This window comes from Rattus norvegicus, chromosome 16 (assembly GCF_036323735.1).
Source record: "Rattus norvegicus strain BN/NHsdMcwi chromosome 16, GRCr8, whole genome shotgun sequence".
Classification (NCBI taxonomy): domain Eukaryota; kingdom Metazoa; phylum Chordata; class Mammalia; order Rodentia; family Muridae; genus Rattus; species Rattus norvegicus.
Genome location: NC_086034.1, coordinates 69,008,812 through 69,026,505, shown reverse-complemented (window position 1 = coordinate 69,026,505; position 17,694 = coordinate 69,008,812). Strand labels below are relative to the sequence as shown.

General features: G+C 37.6%; 1 long non-coding RNA gene across 1 annotated transcript in view; it reads left to right on the top strand.

The window, feature by feature from the left end:
• The window catches only part of LOC120097502 (uncharacterized), a 197,625-nt gene that overhangs the window by 51,884 nt on the left and 128,047 nt on the right, over positions 1-17,694 (top strand). The window lies entirely within an intron of this gene.

The following is a 17,694-nucleotide window of genomic DNA, read 5'->3' as shown; positions in this document are numbered from 1 at the left end:
TGTGATGCATATATTCAAAAGGGAAAGTGGTCATAAACAAGTAGGTCAAAGTCCAAAGTAGTAAGTGTCAGGAGACAAGAAAGACTGTGGCATTAAATAATGGCACTAAGGCAAAACAAAATGAATATTCAAGCAAACACACACACACACACATACACACACACACACACACACACACACGCTACCTTAAGGTTAGCCTTCAGTGGAATACAACCAGCCTTCTTCTGCAGTCTTTTATTATTGATAAAATGTCATTCATAATGTGAGTTTAATCAATCAAATAAGTAATTCTTTGTATAGGTATATGAATGAGCAATTCTAAAGAAATAGAGAAAGAGGGAGAGAGAGATTGAGGGAGGGAAAAAGAAAGATGAATGAAACGGATGGAATTAGAACTGAATATGGGTAAGGTAGAGCAGATTCATAAATCCAGAAGACCATTAAGAAGTGCTTGTAAAACATGTTCTAAAAAACTGCAGTATCAAGAAGAAATTCATAATTTTTTTCATAATTATAATCTATCAAAATCTAAAATCCATATACAAAGACCTAAATTCCTTAAATGAATGAGTAAAAAGGGATGAGATTTTTCTCAATAATAAAAGGTTTCCTGCAAAGAAAAGTCTAGCACTGCTTGGATTCAGTCGCTGAGTGCTGTAGTAGCATCAACGAAGTGTTAACCATCTCACAACTTAGAATGGAGAAGATTCTCAGCAAGCTCACTGGACAAGGCTCAGATTATCCGGATAGCTAAACCAGAAATAGTGAAAACAAAAATGAGAATTATTTTACTGCTTTCCTGATGAATATGATGCAAATTTTGTCACCCAAACTTTTGCAAATTCTATTCTAGAACACATTAAGAAGATCCTGCACTATGTACAAGTTCATTTCATCCCAGGGATGCAAGGATAGCTCAAAATAAGTTAATCAACAAATGTAATTACAGAACTCAGACTCAAGGATATAAATAACTGGATCATCTCTAGATCCAGGAAACACATCTTTCAGTATCATTTCATAGTAAAAGTCTTGAGGAAACTAGGCAAAGAAGGAACTTTCCTCTTGTAATATAATAAAGGTTATATATTGCAAACCTGTTTCCAACATTATACGAAATAGATCATAGTGACAGCACAGGAAAAGCCTTAGACTTGATAATAACCTTCTCTTATGTAGCTGGATAATACAATCAAGATGCCCAAATCAGTAGCTTCTTTATATACAAAGAGAACTTAAAAAGAATATCAGGAAAAAGCTATTCATGGTAGCTTTGAAAATTATCCAAGAAGTATCCTAACAAAGGATCTAAAATACTATTGCAATGGAAATTTTGAAAGAGTGGAGAAAGAACTTAAATCATTAGAAGAAATGATCCAACTTTACCACTTTGTTTATGTGTACTCAAAGGACTCTGAGCCAACCCCCCAATGCCACATATGTTCACTCCTGTGTATTGTAGCACTATTCCTGTGAGATAGCCCAGCTGCTCATCACTAAGTGATTCGATAACAAAATTGTGTATTACAGAATGTGTTATTTCTACCCATAATGAAAATTTAAATCATGATAGTTTTAGGATAACAGATGAAAACAGAGATCATTATGTTAAGAGAAATAAGCCTGGGGTAGAAAGACAAATACGGAAAGTTTTCTCTCATTTGTAGGATCTAGTCAATATGTACACATATATTTAATGTATGTATGTGTGTGTGTGTCTGTGTGTGTGTGTGTGCGCGCACGCGCGCGCGCAGCCTGCGTGTGTGTGAATGCCTAAGAGTGAGGGAGAGAAGGAAAGAAGAGGAAGGGAGGGTGCGCAGAAGAAGGAAGTTGAGGGAAAGATAGAAGAGAGAGATAGAAAGTGAGAGAAAGAGATATGGACTTTAAAAGGGGTGCTATGACTGTCAAATCATAGAGGGGAAGGGAGGAAAAGAGAAGTTTTTGAATGCATGTGACATAAACAGAAGGACATTATTTGAGAGAAGGGTGACAGGCAAGGGGACAAACAGAGAAGGTAACTAGGAAAAACTAATACATATGTATGTAATTGAATACATATAATATGAAGCCCTTTTTTTTTTTTTTTTTGGAGCTGGGGACCGAACCGATGGCCTATGCTTCCTAGGCAAGCGCTCTATCACTGAGCTAAATCCCCAACCTAATATGAAGCCCTTAATGAAGCAAAAGTATCTTAAAATTGTAACAAAAAAGCAAAATGTAAAGAAGTCTGCATTATATTTACAGAAAAAAATTCTTTTTCTTTTTAGTTGAAAAAAAATAGAAAACCTGACAAAACCTTTTCAAATATTTCAAAATTACTCCACATGTTCATGTTTTAAGGTTGTACATTTTATAGACTACCTGATATGTGTCCTTATTGTATTGAGAGGTGAGATTAAAATAGAAATTTATTCCAAAGTTTTACCATTTAGAACTCTTTTCAGAATGTACTCAATTCTCTCTACTACTGCCCTAAAGAGCAGGTGCATTTGCCAGTCCCTGATAGATGCCCTCCCAGTTCTTCACAGTGAATGAAGAAAATGTGAGAGCACCCCATTCTATCCACAAAAACGAATGTCTTCTGGCAGCAGTGAGCACACGCTCATCTGCCTGGCTTTGTCCTCTCCCTTTCTGCTCCATGTCCAACCCAGACCCTAATAATAAAATCCTGACACAGATGCCACTTTACTGTGTTGAAAGAGAATTCTACAGAGTTCTAAGCTTCATTTATTTCTCCTTCAGGGATGTAGCAAAATAATTACATCTAGAAATCTATCCGGAGACAAAGAAATGAATGTGATACAGAAAGTAAATCCTGGGGGCTTTAAATTAATTGTCATGTATCTTTAAAGGCCTTTAAGGTTTTCTCCAATTTCAGCAGTCCCTAACCAAATTCTCTAGGCAATGCAAAGAGACCAGGCCTCCTGATACCATTCTTTCAGTTTCTCATCCCTTGAATTTGGCAGGTCTTTGTTAATTTGGGCCCTGCATGGGCACAGGATATAAACTATTGAATAAGACATACCTCCAAAGCTTTTTCCTAATACCAGTGGAGGGTTAGTGAACACCATCTTTATCACCATTCACCATCATCTTCATCCTCAACAATGGCAACAACAAAGGAAGAAAATTTTAGAGCCAACCCTATTATTAATGCTGCACACCCTTTCCTCTACCACTCTCATATACGTCTACCTGTTTGCAAAACATCCCATTTACACAGGACCAGTTATTCAGGCTCATATTACTCACAAAATAAAGAAAAAAATTAAGAGTGATTTAAATGGAGATTTATAGCCATACTACACATTGAAGAAATTGTTGAGCTACTTCAACGTTACTTTTATGATTATTTATTTATTTATTTATTTTTTATTAACTTGAGTATTTCTTATTTAAATTTCGAGTGTTATTCCCTTTCCCGGTTTCCAGGCAAACATCGCCCTAATCCCTCCCCCTCCCCTACTTTATGGGTGTTCCCCTCCCCATCCTCCCCCCATTGCCACCCTCCCCCCAAAAATCTAGTTCACTGGGGGTTCAGTCTTAGCAGGACCCAGGGCTTCCCATTCCACTGGTGCTCTTACTAGGATATTCATTGCTTCCTATGAGGTCAGAGTCCAGGGTCAGTCCATGTGTAGTCTTTAGGTAGTGGCTTAGTCCCTGGAAGCTCTGGTTGCTTGGCATTGTTGTTCATAAGGGGTCTTGAGCCCCTTCGATCACTTCCAGTTCTTTCTTTGATTCCTTCAACGGGGGTCCTATTCTTAGTTCAATGGTTTGCTGCTGGCATTCGCCTCTGTATTTGCTATATTCTGCTGGGTCTCTCAGAGAGATCTACATCCGGTTCCAGTCAGCTTGCCCTTCTTTGCTTCATCCATCTTGTCTAATTGGGAGGCTGTATATGTATGGGTCACATGTGGAGCAGGCTCTGAATGGGTGTTCCTTCAGTCTCTGTTTTAATCTTTGCCTCTCTCTTCCCTGCCAAGGGTATTCTTGTTCCCCTTTTAAAGAAGGAGTGAAACATTCACATTTTGATCATCCGTCTTGAGTTTCATTTGTTCTAGGCATCTAGGGTAATTCAAGCATTTGGGCTAATAGCCACTTATCAATGAGTGCATACCATGTGTGTTTTTCTGTGATTGGGTTACCTCACTCAGGATGATATTTTCCAGTGCCAACGATTTGCCTACGAATTTCATAAAGTCATTGTTTTTGATAGCTGAGTAATATTTCACTGTGTAGATGTGCCATATTTTCTGTATCCATTCCTCTGTTGAAGGGCATCTGGGTTATTTACAGCTTCTGGCTATTATAAATAAGGCTGCTATGAACATAGTGGAGCATGTGTCTTTTTTATATGTTGGGGCATCTTTTGGGAATATGCCCAAGAGAGGTATAGCTGGGTCCTCAGGCAGTTCAAAGTCCAATTTTCTGAGGAACCTCCAGACTGATTTGCAGAATGTTTGTACCAGTTTGCAATCCCACCAACAATGGAGGAGTGTTCCTCTTTCTCCACATCCTTGCCAGCATCATGAAGTCACCAGAGTTTTTGATCTTAGCCATTCTCACTGGTGTGAGGTGAAATCTCAGGGTTCCTTTGATTTGCATTTCCCTTATGACTAAAGATGTTGAACATTTCTTTAGGTGTTTCTCAGCCATTCGGCATTCCTCAGCTGTGAATTCTTTGTTTAGCTCTGAACCCCATTTTTTAATAGGGTTATTTGTCTCCCTGCGGTCTAACTTCTTGAGTTCTTTGTATATTTTGGATATAAGGCCTCTATCTGTTGTAGGATTGGTAAAGATCTTTTCCAAATCTGTTGGTTGCCGTTTTGTCCTAACCACAGTGTCCTTTGCCTTACAGAAGCTTTGCAGTTTCATGAGATCCCATTCGTCGATTCTTGATCTTAGAGCATAAGCCATTTGTGTTTTGTTCAGGAAATTTTTTCCAGTGCCCACGTGTTCGAGATGCTGCCCTAGTTTTTCTTCTATTAGTTTGAGTGTATCTGGTTTGATGTGGAGGTCCTTGATCCACTTGGACTTAAGCTTTGTACAGGGTGATAAGCATGGATCGATCTGCATTCTTCTACATGTTGCCCTCCAGTTGAACCAGCACCATTTGCTGAAAATGCTATCTTTTTTCCATTGGATGGTTTTGGCTCCTTTGTCAAAAATCAAGTGCCCATAGGTGTGTGCATTCATTTCTGTGTCTTCAATTCTGTTCCATTGGTCTATCTGTCTGTCTCTGTACCAATACCATGCAGTTTTTATCACTATTGCTCTGTAATACTGCTTGAGTTCAGGGATTGTGATTCCCCTGAAGTCCTTTTATTGTTGAGGATAGTTTTAGCTATCCTGGGTTTTTTGTTATTCCAGATGAATTTGCAAATTTTTCTGTCTAACTCTTTGAAGAATTGGATTGGTATTTTGATGGGGATTGCATTGAATCTGTAGATCGCTTTTGGTAGAATGACCATTTTTACTATATTAATCCTGCCAATCCATGAGCGTGGGAGATCTTTCCATCTTCTGAGGTCTTCTTCAATTTCTTTCTTCAGAGTCTTGAAGTTCTTATTGTACAGATCTTTTACTTGCTTGGTTAAAGTCACACCGAGGTACTTTATATTATTTGGGTCTATTATGAAGAGTTTCGTTTCCCTAATTTCTTTCTCGGCTTGTTTCTCTTTTGTGTAGAGGAAGGCTACTGATTTATTTGAGTTAATTTTATACCGAGCCACTTTGCTGAAGTTGTTTATCAGCTTTAGTAGTTCTCTGGTGGAACTTTTGGGATCACTTAAATATACTATCATATCATCTGCAAATAGTGATATTTTGACTTCTTCTTTTCCGATCTTTTCTTATCCCCTCGACCTCCTTTTGTTGTCTGATTGCTCTGGCTAGAACTTCAAGAACTATGTTGAATAAGTAGGGAGAGAGTGGGCAGCCTTGTCTAGTCCCTGATTTTAGTGGGATTGCTTCAAGTTTCTCTCCATTTAGTTTAATGTTAGCAACTGGTTTGCTGTATATGGCTTTTACTATGTTTAGGTATGGGCCTTCAATTCCTATTCTTTCCAGGACTTTTATCATGAAGGGGTGTTGAATTTTGTCAAATGCTTTCTCAGCATCTAATGAAATGATCATGTGGTTTTGTTCTTTCAGTTTGTGTATATAATGGATCACGTTGATGGTTTTCCGTATATTAAACCATCCCTGCATGCCTGGGATGAAGCATACTTGATCATGGTGGATGATTGTTTTGGTGTGCTCTTGGATTCAGTTTGCCAGAATTTTATTAAGTATTTTTGCGTTGATATTCATAAGGGAAATTGGTCTGAAGTTCTCTTTCTTTGTTGTGTCTTTGTGTGGTTTAGGTATAAGAGTAATTGTGGCTTCATAGAAGGAATTCGGTAGTGATCCATCTGTTTCAATTTTGTGGAATAGTTTGGATAATATTGGTACGAGGTCTTCTATGAAGGTCTGATAGAATTCTGCACTAAACCCGTCTGGACCTGGGCTCTTTTTGGTTGAGAGACCTTTAATGACTGCTTCTATTTCCTTAGGAGTTATGGGGTTGTTTAACTGGTGTATCTGTTCCTGATTTAACTTCGGTACCTGGTATCTGTCTTGGAATTTGTCCATTTCCTGCAGATTTTCAAGTTTTGTTGAATATAGGCTTTTATAGTAAGATCTGATGATTTTTTGAATTTCCTCTGAATCTGTGGTTATGTCTCCCTATTCATTTCTGATTTTGTTAATTTGGACACACTCTCTGTGTCCTCTCATTAGTCTGGCTAAGGGTTTATCTATCTTGTTGACTTTCTCAAAGAACCAACTTTTGGTTCTGTTGACTCTTTCTATGGTCCTTTTTGTTTCTACTTGGTTGATTTCAGCTCTGAGTTTGATTATTTCCTGCCTTCTACTCCTCCTGGGTGTACTTGCTTCTTTTTGTTCTATATCTTTTAGGTGTGCTGTCAAGCTGCTGACATATGCTCTTTCCTGTTTCTTTCTGCAGACTCTCAGCGCTATGAGTTTTCCTCTTAGCACAGCTTTCATTGTGTCCCATAAGTTTGGGTATGTTGTACCTTCATTTTCATTAAATTCTAAAAAGTCTTTAATTTCTTTCTTTATTTCGTCCTTGACGAGGTTATCATTGAGTAGAGCATTGATCAATTTCCACGTATATGTGGGCATTCTTCCCTTATTGTTATTGAAGACCTGCTTTAGGTCGTGGTGGTCTGATAGCACGCATGGGATTATTTCTATCTTTCTGTACCTGTTGAGGCCCGTTTTTTGACTAATTATATGGTCAATTTTGGAGAAAGTACCATGAGGAGCTGAGAAGAAGGTATATCCTTTTGCTTTAGGATAGAATGTTCTATAAATATCTGTTAAGTCCATTTGGCTCATGACTTTTCTTAGTCTGTCTATGTCTCTGTTTAATTTCTGTTTCCATGATCTGTCCATTGATGAGAGCGGGGTGTTGAAATCTCCTAGTATTATTGTGTGAGGTGCAATGTGTGTTTTGAGCTTTAGTAAGGTTTCTTTTACGTATGTAGTTGCCCTTGTATTTGGGGCATAGATATTTAGGATTGAGAGTTCATCTTGGTGGATTTTTCCTTTGATGAATATGAAGTGTCCTTCCTTATCTTTTTTGATGAATTTTCGTTGAAAATTGATTTTATTTGATATTAGAATGGCTACTCCAGCTTGCTTCTTCCGAACATTTGCTTGGAAAGTTGTTTTCCAGCCTTTCACTCTGAGGTAGTGTCTGTCTTTGTCCCTGAGGTGTGTTTCCTGTAGGCAGCAGAATGCAGGGTCCTCGTTGCGTATCCAGTTTGTTAATCTATGTCTTTTTATTGGGGAGTTGAGGCCATTGATGTTGAAAGATATTAAGGAATAGTGATTATTGCTTCTTGTTATATTCATATTTGGATATGAGGTTATGTTTGTGTGCTTTTCTTCTCTTTGTTTTGTTGCCAAGACGATTAGTTTCTTGCTTCTTCTAGGGTATAGCTTGCCTCCTTATGTTGGGCTTTACCCTTTATTATCCTTTGTAGTGCTGGATTTGTAGAAAGATATTGTGTAAATTTGGTTTTGTCATGGGATATCTTGGTTTCTCCATCTATGTTAATTGAGAGTTTTGCAGGTTACAATAACCTAGGCTGGCATTTCTGTTCTCTTAGGGTCTGTATGATATCTTTCCAGGATATTCTGGCTTTCATAGTGTCTGGCGAAAAGTCTGGTTTGATTCTGATAGGTCTGCCTTTATATGTTACTTGACCTTTTTCCCTTACTGCTTCTAATAATCTTTCTTTATTTTGTGCGTTTGGTGTTTTGACTATTATGTGACGGTAGGAGTTTCTTTTCTGGTCCAATCTATTTGGAGTTCTGTAGGCTTCTTGTATGCTTATGGGTATCTCTTTCTTTAGGTTAGGGAACTTTTCTTCTATGATTTTGTTGAAGATATTTACTGGTCCTTTGAGCTGGGAGTCTTAACTCTCTTCTATACCTATTATCCTTAGGTTTGATCTTCTCATTGAGTCCTGGATTTCCTGTATGTTTTGGATCAGTAGCTTTTTCCCCTTTACATTATCTTTGACAGTTGAGTCGATGATTTCTATGGAATCTTCTGCTCCTGAGATTCTCTCTTCCATCTCTTGTATTCTGTTGGTGAATCTCGTATCTACGGCTTTTTGTCTCTTCTTTTGGTTTTCTATATCCAGGTTTGTTTCCATGTGTTCTTTCTTGATTGCTTCTATTTCCATTTTTAATTCCTTCAACTGTTATGATTCTAAACCACATTGTAATGAATAACTAAATTTTTATATTTATAGGAAAGGAGAGAGGGAGAGAGGGAGAGAGGAAGAGAGGAAGAGAGGAAGAGAGGAAGAGAGGTAGAGAGGGAGAGAGGGAGAAAGGGAGAGAGGGATAAAGGGAGAGAGGGAGAGAGGGAGAGAGGGAGAGAGGGAGAGAGGGAAAGAGAGAGAACAATTGCGAAAGAGAATTCCATTCTTTTCTCACAAAGATAGATGATTCTGCGTTTACTAATCATATCAGATTTTTTTCTCCCCAAAAGTTGAAAATTTCCTGATATACCATTTAAGAGGAAAACAAATAAGAAATCTATGCAAGTCCAGTGATGGATGGAGTTGAGCAAGGATTAGCTGTCACTATCTTAGTCCTTTGCTGTCTTAGCATCCTTGGCTAGTGCTCTGGTTTTCTTCTGAGAGCATACAGAGCTGATTATGGATTTAATGGTACAAGGAGACAAAACCGAAAATTTCTGTAGAAAGTGAGCAGAAAATATAGTTCTCTTGAAAAACATGCCCTCTGGGCTAAACCAGTGGAGGGTCTATACACCTTTACAAGCTCCTGAGAAGGAATTTGCCTTTGTAATCCTAGAAGCTTGTTGAAGCCCTGGCTCCACTGACGTTTACAGATCTCGTGTTGGACACTATCTCCCAGAAAGGTTCATGCTATTAAATAATTCTACTCTCTGCTCGTACTGCCCATGTGTAAATATAAGCAACAGTGAAAACTCTAGGTTACATCTCGCAGTGTCTGAAATTTACAATAGCGAAAATAAAAGAAGGGAGGACCAGGAACATTTCGGAGCCACTCTACAAGTGATGCTCTTCAGGATACAGGGAGCAGGGGGTGGGAATCAGTCATCTCTGACATAAGAGATAGTTAGCAAGATGTTACTTGACTCAGGCAGCACATGAGAATACATGCTTTGTTGTTCATGTTTCTAGGAGCAGTTGGCTTCACGGTCAAGACTTTCTGGAATCCACAGAATCAATGTCCTATAGTATCTAATTGACTCATGATACTGGGGAGCTAGAATAGCTTCTGGAGATCAGATAGTTCCTCCAACTTCCATCTTTAGTTAATTAAATTTCTTCTTGACTTTGCTGTTACTCAACCAATACTAACAGAATATCTAGTTTATTGGAAATACTGTGTTAAATACTTATGACAAATTCATGAAGTAGGTGAACTGAACATTGTTGTGTTAGGTGTAATAAACTACTTAGAAAGAGAAATAGCCTATGTTCTCTCCTATGAGAAATATATATATATATATATGTGTGTGTGTGTATATATGTATATATGTATATATGTATATATATGTATATATGTATACTTATATATATTATAAATGTGTGTCAATGTGCCTATGTGCAAATATAAAGATGACTATGTAGTGTCATGAGAGAGGAAGGATTCTAAAAGGAAAGTGAAATGAGAGAAAATTGGCAAGAAGGAAAAGAAAAACAAGGACAAATATTTCCTGATATCTATTTGTCCTATTCAGCGAGTGTGTATGTGTGTGTGTGTGTGTGTGTGAGAGAATCTGTGTATTCATGTACATGTGTGTTTGTTAAATATAAAATATATGCAACTTGAATATAAGAAGGAGCCCATGCAAAGGGAGGATAATGTAGTCAAATATAACCAGAGTACAATGACATGCATATGTAAAAATTTCACGTATAAACTCCATATTTTGTATGCTTACAAACATTAATTGAAAAAATAATTGAAACAGTGGGGTTGTTATTTTTGAAGACAATGGGCAATAGAGCAATGTAGGAGGGAGAAGAGAGTAGTGAGCTTGGATGGGATGGAAGTTCACTATATTCATGCAAAATAAAATTGATTTTTTTTGCATCGTGAATATATGAATAAATAAAAATGGATGCCATATATAGGTAGAATAAGTAAAACTTTACAACTTGTTACTTTGAAAAGTTAAAAAGAATATTCTAATAGAAAGAGAGACTAGAGGAGCCTTTGTTCATGAGGTTTTTACTTAGGAAATACTTATCAGTGATGAGGAAAAGAGACTAACAGAAACTGAGTAGTGGCAGTGATGTGGGTAATGAAGAAAAGCAGTATAGAAAAAGAGGGGGAGGAGCACCACAGAGTAGGTGCTGTCCTGTGGCTTTAAACAAAGTGCCCAGCCAGTCCTCTGGAAGCAAGAAAAACACTATCAAAGAAAATGTCAGCCAAGAGTCAATGGAGATGACTCAGTAGTTAGGCGTATTTAACTTTTTTGTAGAGGGCACTGGTTGAGTCACAGCACTCACACACCAGTACACAATTGCCTGTAACTCCATTTCCAAGGGTCTGCCACCTTTTCCTTGCCTCTAGGAAATGTTGTAGTGACAGCACACATAAATTCTTCAGAGTCACACACGCAGAGACACTCACACACACACACACACACACACACACACACACACACACACTCACACACATATGCATGCACTCATGCATGCACACACAGAAGAAACACACATACATACATACATATACACATAGACACACACAAAACGAAATATAAAAAGACAATATATAAATTTGAGAGACAGTGCAAGAGATTCATGGGAAGGGATGGGGAAGTAAAGAGAAGTATTATGTATTTACATTTGAACTTCAAAAATTGAAAAATATATTTAACAGAAAAAAATACTGTAAATAAGTGTGTGTGTGTGTGTGTGTGTGTGTGTGTGTGTGTGTGTGTGTGTGTGTGTAGTGGGGGTAAGGTTAGAAAGAGTTCTAAGAAGTGAGGGGCTAGCGTGTTGTTTTAGGCTTGGAAATTTCCAGGCAGTAGAAAGACTCCAGGCAGGAATGTGTTTGGCTTGCTTAGCAACGCCTGGAAGCAAGTGCTGCAGATGCTGAATGAATGAGATGACAAAGGCAAGAAGCCACAAGGCAGAAACCCTCTCTGCCCTGCTCAGATCATCAGGACTTTTAATCTCATGGCTTCGACTTTATCTTTTTTTCTGAGAAATCACTGAGAAGCTCCAAGGAAAGTAATGGCACAATTCCGCACCTAGCTGCTTTTTGGATAGATCACAGGGCTCCAATACAACATGCAGGAAGCCTTCATGAAATCGAAGTGAGAGACTGTGGCGGCTGAGATGCTGAGACACACTGTAACACTGGATCCATCTGAATATGCCAACAACACATCTCCTAAGTCTCATGTGGGTTATGATAAAAGGTGGAAATTAATATGATGACTCTGGCTTTATGTCTAAACCGTTATCATTTGCAGCTATTCATCACGACATGAAAAAGGCAAAGTTGCATTAGAGATTGAACTTGATCCTATATTAGGCATGTACATGAAGATACAAATAGATATCTTTTTCCCCGATGGCATCTTATCAAGACCCAGTAAGTAAAATATGTGAAAGAGACCCTGCTGTTGGAGTGAGAAACATAGGAAGTGCATGTTCTTCCCAAATGTGCTCCTTCCTCCTCCTTTGGCTGTAGAGGTATTGACCAATTATCCCACATAAGATCTTCAAAACAAGTAGTTTACTCACTCAAGTGTAGAAACTTAGGTTTCTCATATTTACTCAGAGCAGCCTCTTGAAAATCATACATTCAGTTAGTGAGAAAATTTGGATGGAAACTCTGGTCACTTGCTCCCTGCTTTCCTTTTTGGTTCGAAACATAAGCTTTTATGAATTGATACAATTTCAACAGTCTTTCTAAGTGCCATGAGAATATTAGTAAACATTAATTTGTTCAAGGAAGAAGTTTAAACAGAAATTCAACATAATGAAAACTAGACTAGAAAGACGCAGTAAGGAAAAACTAGTTATAACTAATGTCTACTACTGTTTTTCCTACACTATGAAACACAAGTGAATTGGAAAACAATTAATCTGGCAGTGGAGACAAGTCCTTTAGATGAAAAGGAATTGTGAGAACATACTTGTTCTCATACGTAAAAATAATTCATACATCTCTGTGCCTCTGGTTTCCCTTAACTCCCTGTAGTTGTACAGGTAAATAAAAATTTCATTATGGAAAACTTCGCCTCTTGGGTTTTCTCCTGAGGGAAATGTGGGGAATGTGGCATGGGTGAAAGTTGCTTTCTCTACTCATGTCTGCTTTTTCTGTCACCTCACCTGTGTACTACCTCCTGATATAAATTTATTACCACCTATAAGAGAAAGCAGCTATGTCTTTTGGCAAGCAAAATTGTCAGCTGAGGGGAGAATGTTTGATTTGAAGAAGAGACTAGATGATGACTGGTGCCTCATGAACTAGAAAGAACACATTACTATTCTTGTTCAGACACTAAAATGTCTCCCAATCTTTTATGTTCAGCAGTCATGGCAAACATTTACATTTAACTCACTTCCATTCACCTGAGTGAGTAAGATAATACTGGGCTCATTGAATTCTTTATTGGAGATGTTATGGATCAAACCCTACTACCAACTTTAGGTGTGTCCTGTTTCCAGGTTTTTTTTTTAAATACTACACAAAACAACAAGCCATCAAGGTTAAGTGCTGCCTAGAAACTGACCTTCTATTACAGTTACTCAATGAGCATTTTGAGGGCATAGGAAGAAGAGCCCACAGTCATGTGAGAGGAGAGCATTCTTACCAGGCAAAGTTTTGGAGAAGATGGTAGATGTGTAATGTAATTTGAGAGACAAAAGTTTAGATAGATGTACCTGTGATGAGACAGTGAGATCTGAGAGTAGGAGTGGAGGAAAGAAAGGGCACATATGGGAGTAAAAAATGTTATGTTCTGTTAGGCAGTGAGTAGGAGGAGCCAGCTCTCCAGCTCTCAATGTGAAGTTGTGCTGGGCACAAATAGAACTTTAGCTGCTTCCTCTCGATTTACCTGTGACAGTGATGCCATCAGGTTATTTTCTCTAACACACTGGGGTGGCATTTGACATGTGAGTTCGTCAAAGATGTGCTGCTGATGGTCAGAAGAGAGCTGGACTACTGTTAAAGCAACTGGTGAAAAGTTGACATGGCTGTGAGCTAGACAGGTTGGCTAGAAAAGAGGTAATAGATTCCAGATGTATGAGCCTGCCAGCTTAAAGTTGCTGGGCGAGTTGACTAATGCTCTCTCTCTAGCACAGTGTCCATTCACGTGAAAGCAGCAGTACCCATTTTGGAATAATAAAACACTACAGGAAAATCACCTTGGGGCTATATTCTATAGTCCTTGTGACAGATAGTGAAAGCCATGCGCACCCAGCCCCTAAGTCATACTCCATAGAGATCCTTAGTAGCAATAATAAAACCACAATGGGCCTCTAGTAAGTTGGAAATGTCTCTGAACACGAGTTTTTCCTGGTGCCACCAACTTCTCATCAGGCTTTCTACACTCAGTCTTCTGTGCACCAGTATGACATGTCAATAAGCAGGCCTCTCATCAAGTTGGGAAGTATAGCCAGGAGTTGGCGTTGCACCCTTGGGTTTACTTCAAGCACCTTCATATTTATCCAACACACTCTGACTTTGGTCCCAAACTGTTTTTACTTTGTATTTCTCTGAAATATTAGAGATAGAAATGCCAGACATGTAATCTAAATCTAGAGTCATGTATGTTTTGTGGGTTTTGCATTTTATCTATACATATGGGACGCCATGACTATGGTCTACTGAAGCCAATGTCACATCATGGCTAATTTTAGAGCAGTGCCCTGACGTCAAAGCAGATGTATACATTTTGCTTCATTGTTCAGTCTTCTTGGAGATTTCTTCCTTGAAATGTCTTTGAAATTCTAAGCAGTATGATACCCAGTATTTAGTAGTTTAGATCTTGATACATTAATTTTATTTTTATGTTCTCCTTTCTTTAACTTATAGCATTTCTTGCAAATTCATACTTTATTTAATTAAACTCTCCCAGCATGATGGTGTTCTACCTTTTAGTTTTATTTATGATTGGTTTGTTTTAATTCTATTATAATTACTATTACTGTGTGTGTGTGTGTGTGTGTGTGTGTGTGTGTGTGTGTGTGTGTGTGTTGCATGATTTCCACAGTGTATATGCGGAAATCAGAGGATAGTTTTGTATGGTTGGTTGTCTCTTTCTGCCTTTATGTCTACTATGGAGATTGAACAGACATTCTCAGGCTTATTAACAAGTATTTTACCTTTGGAACCATTCTGTTATCCCCGTTTTGAGTTAAAGTAGCCTCTTCCTTTTTTCTCTAACCCCTACATCCTTTAATTACACAGTTTGTGATTTTACATTAGAAGATCTTGACCAAAGAAATTTTATTTAGTTGCTGTATGCCATACATGACAGAGACCAGATCAAGAAAAGCATTTCATTAGAAAGTTGCATTTTAACACAGACCAAAGGATAGATCTAGGTGGAGCTGGGAGCGAGCACCACAGGCTACAGGAATAGTTTGTGTGCTCTAATTAGCGCACAGTCTGGTAGCATTGCAGACCTTTCAGTCTAGTATGACTAGAAACTAGCAAGGAAGAAAAATGAAAAAGAAGAAATCATAGAAAAAGAAAACAGGCCTTACCTTGGCTACAGCTTTGAAGAGCAGAGTGTGACTTGTTTTTTTTGTTTGTTTGTTTGTTTGTTTGTTTGTTTGTTGCTAAAGATGGAAACTGGCTCTCATGTATCTTATGCATTGGCTTTTCCACTGAGGAACATACCTGACCCCTGTACAATTTTGAGGTTTTTTCATTTCATGACTAATTTAAATATTCTTAAGGGTTTTATGCAGAGATAAACAGGATCATCACTTTGTCATCCATATTAATATCTATGTATATTAGTGTGCGTTTGGGTACAAATACGTGGGTGTGCAGATATAGGGAGGCCAGAGGTTAGCATTTGCTGTCTTTCTCAACCACTTATCTATTTTAGTTCATGAAACACGATCTCTCATCAAGCCTAAAAGTTCACCAGTGATGCTGACTCTACCACCAAATCCAAGGAATCCTCTCAAGGTCCCCAGTGGTGGAATTATAAACATAATTCACCCATATTGCCTTTTTTCATGTGAGGGATCAAACTTAGGTCTCCATGCTTGCCTTGAGCTATAGTTTGCTGATGGAGCCAAGTGCCTAGGCCCATCAACCAATAATTTTCAGAAATTCACTGATAAATTTTTATTGTAGAATGAACAGAGAACTGAGAGCTATGAAGTTGTGGCAAGACCAAGATAGCCTGGAGTTGTTTTATGAGCTGATGGAGTATCTGATGAGAGAGAATGAATTCTAGAGCCTCCATATTTCAGAATGTCAAGGATATAGTCTGTCATCTTGTTTGTTTAAATGATGCTTGCTAGAGATGTTCAAATAGTATATTATTCCTCTTCTTTTTCTCTCCACGATATTTCTCTTTCTACTTTGTGTTCCTTCCTACCTGTTTTATATAGACATATATATATGTGTGTGTATATATATATATATTCATATGATTATATATAGTATTTAATTAATGATTCCAATGTTTGTATGAAGGTACCAGTAGAATTTGGTGTAGTTAACATCCTGTGCTATTCTGAATCTCTTTATTGTATCTAGATTTGGAATTTTGATTTCAAATTTGTTATTTTAATTATTATTAGAGAAGCATGAATTTCTGACTAACCTCAAACAACAATAACAAACACAAACAAAATACTTAGGAAAAATACTGTTAGAAATTCATGAAATACTTGCAGTTTTCCAGAGGAAAATTGAAATGTTATAATGAAAATCATACCAGAACTATTTTTAAGTAAACAAAAATTAGGAAGAAGAAAGTTTAACATTTACATCCTCCCATGCTTTGAATGTGAGGAAACTGCAATTCAGGGACAAAGGCATTACTGTGGTAATATATTACTCAACCAGAAACAGATACAGAAACAGAAAAAAAAAAAAAAAAACTATGGCAGATGTAAAGGAAATGTCCTAACTGCTGGCTATAACTTACTTCCTGAATCCAGTCACCTTTTCTCTGATTCCTTCTTTTTCTGCTTTGAAATCTTTATCTATAAAATATGCTACCAGCTTCCAAATATTATGGTTCCCACTGTAAGATCCAGTGTGAGTGATGCAGTCTCAGGAGTTGGCTAATGTTGCAAACTCAGTTTACATGATATTCTTCATTTTGAATCTAGCAGTCCCAACCTGCATTCCAAGGTTGTATTTGAACAGGCGTACTTGACAATAGAGACCCTCAGGAGAATTTGCTTATCAAGTGTGCTGTTCGGTACTATTATGTAAACCAATGGCAAAACATTCAGAGTTGCTTGTCAGTCATCATATTTCATGGGCTCATCGGAATACCATTATAACAGCCAGTGAGAAGTCAATCATACCAGTTTAGATACTTTTATTAAGTACTAAGTACTTAGATGGATTTTTTCTCTTGAGAATTTCTACTCACTTAATACAGGATAATTTAATGTGCTTTGGTTATATTTAACACAAGGAAACTTGTTCTAACCTCCAAATTTTGCCTTTTCTCCACAGAGTCCCAATTATAATCTGGAATCAGAGAAATGATTCAAGGAAAATATACCACTTACATTAGCATATCTCAGAAATTTTCTTTATAGAGTGTATCAAAAAATATGAGCATATAGATTCACCACTGTTGGCCTGATGACTTCACTCCTTAGACACAGAAACAGGAAATGCTATGATTGTCAGTATCATTGGGCATATTTCAAACAACAGCTACAAGTGGAACTTATAACATTCATGAGTTTTCCTTGAATCTAAACTGAAAGCTTTTGTGAGTTGCTCAATTTTAGTTGAATCACGAGTCTTTTGGTTGCTGTGCAGTGAAAACTATAGCAATTTTGGTTATTTGAGGTGAGCTAGTCTGTAACTAAGCAGACAGACTATAATTTTTCAGCAAAACACTTTTAACCATGTATTCAATCCAAGTATGATTCAGATTTTGGT